The sequence below is a fragment of the Sminthopsis crassicaudata genome, chromosome 2 (assembly GCF_048593235.1).
Source record: "Sminthopsis crassicaudata isolate SCR6 chromosome 2, ASM4859323v1, whole genome shotgun sequence".
Taxonomy (NCBI): domain Eukaryota; kingdom Metazoa; phylum Chordata; class Mammalia; order Dasyuromorphia; family Dasyuridae; genus Sminthopsis; species Sminthopsis crassicaudata.
The window spans coordinates 375,500,996-375,504,805 of NC_133618.1; the positions used below are offsets into that span (position 1 = coordinate 375,500,996).

The window sequence follows — 3,810 nt, forward strand, 5'->3', positions numbered from 1 at the left end:
CCAGAGTGCAATAAGGATCACGTATGGAATGCTTGGATCACCCGTCCCAAAGTCCAGCAAGAGAGAGAAAGAGAGAGAGAGAGAGTGAGAGAGAGGGAGAAAGGCAGAGAACATTTTCTCCTCTTCCCCACCCCCACCCATTTGCCCTTGGGGATAAAAAGTTTGCAGCACCAAGAGCATTTTTTTCACACAAACATCTTTTCCACCTATGAGATGAACCCCCTTTTATAGATCTAAACTATTTTTATAAAGAAAAGTGGTATTTATTAATACACAGCCTCCAGCTCTCTGGACAGTGAGCTGTCTTTTCCCTTTGAGTGCATTTTCAAACAAAAATCTCCTTTATTTTTCTGCATGAGGGCCATTTGTGCCTACCTCTTGGAGGGAAAGGATGGAGCCACTGCAGTAGAGAAACACATACACACACACTAGATAGAAATTTCCACAAACAACAGAACAAAGCAAACCCAGGAACTGTCCTGAGTAAAACTTGAAAGGAAAGGGAATTGAAAAGGGGCAGGGCAGGGGGGAGGGGAGAGTCTATTTTTAAAAGTATAAAAGAGACAAGCCCCAAGGTCTTTCATAATATTCTATTTCTGAGTAAAACCTGACTGCACACAGTGAGGCAGGTATTTTGTTCCCCTAGCCCATCGTGTTTCTGCTTTCCTACTCTCAGTTGTCTTCTACCTCAAACATAATTGAGGTGTTCTTTGTCACCTATTTTCTGTAGGCTTGCCTTTATATCGTCCATGATGCATGCAATGTCCCAATTAGTACTGTATTTTGCATTACTTAATAAAAGAAACTGGTGGACATAGTTTGAGAAGTCTGGTTTTTCACCTCATGAAAGTTTATCCCAGAAAAATGAGATTTTTAGCATTGTCCTATCCAACTTCTTTCCCTCAAAAACAATAAGGATCTGATAGGAAGAGAGAGAGCACTGTGCTGGATGGGATAGGCAAGGAAGCTGCTTCTCAATGAAAACAGCCCAAAGGCACATTGGGGATGGGGATTCTGAACACAGAGGGTAAAGACTTGTTCATTCTGCAAAGGTTTATTAAGTATTTACTATATGCAGCTAAGTGTTATAATAGATCTGGGCTTCTCATACTTTTTCCATTTGTGATCCTTTTTTGCCTGAGAAATTTTTTTGCAACCCCAGGTGTATAGGTATATAAAATAGGTATACAAATCAAGCATTTACTGAAAATAAATCATAAAGAAATTTGTTTTAAAACAATTCTTTGTTATACATATAATTTTATCATTTATTAAACACAAAAGTAAATTTGCATACTAATGAGATGAATGTGATTGTTTATTTTTACATAAAGAAGTAAATCTTGGCAGAATATTTGATACTGCAGAATGTGGTGCATTCAAAAAACTTATTGTTGACAAATTTTTCACAACCTCCATATTCTGTTACATGATCCCATATGGTCACGTTGACCACTGTTTGAGAAGTTTTATGGTAGAAAGAGTGCTGGTCTTGAAGTCAGGAAGACTCATCATTTTGAATTCAGATATGGCCTCAGACACTAACTATGACTCTCGGCATGTCACTTACGCCTGTTTGTCTCAGTTTCCTCATCTGTAAAATGACCTAGAATGGGAAATGACAAATTACTCCTATATCTTGGTCAAGACAACTCCAAATGGGGCCATGAAGAGATGGGCATGATTGAAACTATTGAACAACAAAAAATTTGCAGACCACCAGTTTAGATTATTCATGATTCCTGTCCTCATGGACAAGATAAAAAACAAAACCACAGGTTTTGATATACTATCGCATGGTAAATATATTAGGTGCAAATAAAATATTAAGTGAGAACTGAGGAGGAAGACCATCTCAGTTGACCAGCTTAGACACAGGATTTGGAGTCAGAGAGCCCAGTTCAAATCCTGCTTCAGTCACATGCCGCCTGTGCAACTTCAAGGCAAGTCATCATTAAAAGCTCCATAATGGCATTTGATTTGGGTTTACAAAGAGCCTGGGCTGGCTCCAACCTAGTGATCCAGACCTTTGGAGGTTCCAAAGGCACTGTTGACAATGAATTTCGTAGGAAACCCTGTTGGATTAGACAGTGGTCCTTAAAGAATATGGAAAGTAAGTATTTGTGTCCTAGTCTCTCCCTTGAAGAATGATAGTTAATAATACCTTGCATTTGTTAAAGCTGAATGTAAGTTCTAGGAGTTGCCACGCACATGATCCCACTTGATCCTTATTTAAATCCTGGTCAGGTATTATTCACAGATGATGAAACAGACCAAGTGACTTCCAAAAAAGTTCGTGCCAGAGCTGGTACCTGAAATCAAGCCTTCTGACTCTGTCTGCCATGCCCAAACCTCATGCTTACCTTAGCATATCACACTTTCTCCAGGAAGCACATCCTCTTCGCTCAGGTCATATATATCAGAGAATTGTAAGATTTCAGCTTAGAGATTATCTCACAAGTTCAGAAAACTGAGAAAATTCAGTGACTTTTATCTTATCCCAACTCAGAAATCAGGTAGCATTTTTGCTTGGCCTGTGAATAATTCTAGCACTTATTTAATCTTGTTTTATAGTATCATTAGCAATAAACATTAATATTCTCTATAATATATAAATATGTTCATGTTAATACTGAGGGTTAGTGATTTGGTCAACATGAGTTTTTTCTCCACCGATGGAGACTGTGCTTTTTCTCTACCTTTAAGAAAGGATCTTCATGAGTCACTGTGGCCAAAAATTTCATCATTACTATATGGCTAACCAGGTAGTAAGTCTCTCTGAGCTTAGTTGGTCTAGTCTCTAGAAGTCAAATTATTGCTGAGCCTGTGCTTAAGAGCTTTCCAGCTTGGCAGGATTGCTTTCAAGCCAGCAAGTGCCCTGATGGATTCCTTATTATGGTTTGTGGTGTTCTGGATGGTTTCATACAATCGTGTTGGAGGACCAGAGTCCTTTTGTAAACTCTTACCATCCCTTGAGAATGAATTGTCTATTAGAAATTGGTCATTGAAACTGATCAGGCTGCTTTGAAGAGACCTCATTTGGTGTGATGCCTAAAGGACCTGAATTCATAAATTAGGTTTTCTTTTTTAACTCTTTCTTTTAGAAGCAGAGCTGTAAGAACAGCTTTCAAGTGTTTTGGGTTCAAGACCTACTCAGGTAAATTCATAGAATTAAAATTTAGACCGAGAAGGGAACTTAGCAATCACCTGGCCCAAATTTCTCATTTAACTGATGAGGAAACTGAGCCCAAATGAATAAGACATTTACTTAAAATCCCAGATATTAAAGAACAACAATAATAATAATAGTTAGCTATATATAAAAGAGGGTATCCAGGTGGCTCAATGAAGAGAATGCTGAGTCCGAGTTCAAATACAGCTTCAGACCCTTACCAGTTAGGCGGCCTTGGGAAATCACTTCATTCTGTTTGCCTCAGTTTCCTCATCTGTAAACGAGCTGAAGAAGGAAATGGAAAACTACTACAATATCTCTTCCAAGAAAACCCCAAGTGGGATCACAAAAAGATTCACACAACTGAAAAACAACTGAACGACAATGGTAGTTGATGCTCATATGACATTTTATGGTTTACAAAATGTCTTACAGATATCTTTTCATCATCTATAAAGTAAGTGTTACAGATATCATTAACCTCATCTTATGTTTTGGGAAACTGAAGTTTAGGGAGATTGGAACTGCCGCTTTTGCCATAAGTAATATGCTGGGTTTCAAGTCACAGTGACACTGGGTCACAGTGTCATCATAAATTAAGAGCTGACTTGCCTTGAGCTTGCACAGGTGGCATGTGA

The 3,810-nt window shown here is 38.4% G+C and overlaps 1 protein-coding gene across 9 annotated transcripts in view; it reads left to right on the forward strand.

Moving 5' to 3' along the window:
• BEGAIN (brain enriched guanylate kinase associated) overlaps nucleotides 1-813 on the forward strand; it is a 272,336-nt gene extending 271,523 nt beyond the window's left edge. For all 9 annotated transcript variants that reach the window (XM_074291270.1, XM_074291266.1, XM_074291267.1 and 6 more), the window contains one exon: nucleotides 1-813. This exon is cut by the window's left edge and continues 1,393 nt beyond it. The gene's annotated coding sequence lies outside the window, so the exon portion shown is untranslated.
• The last annotated feature ends 2,997 nt before the right edge of the window (nucleotides 814-3,810 follow it).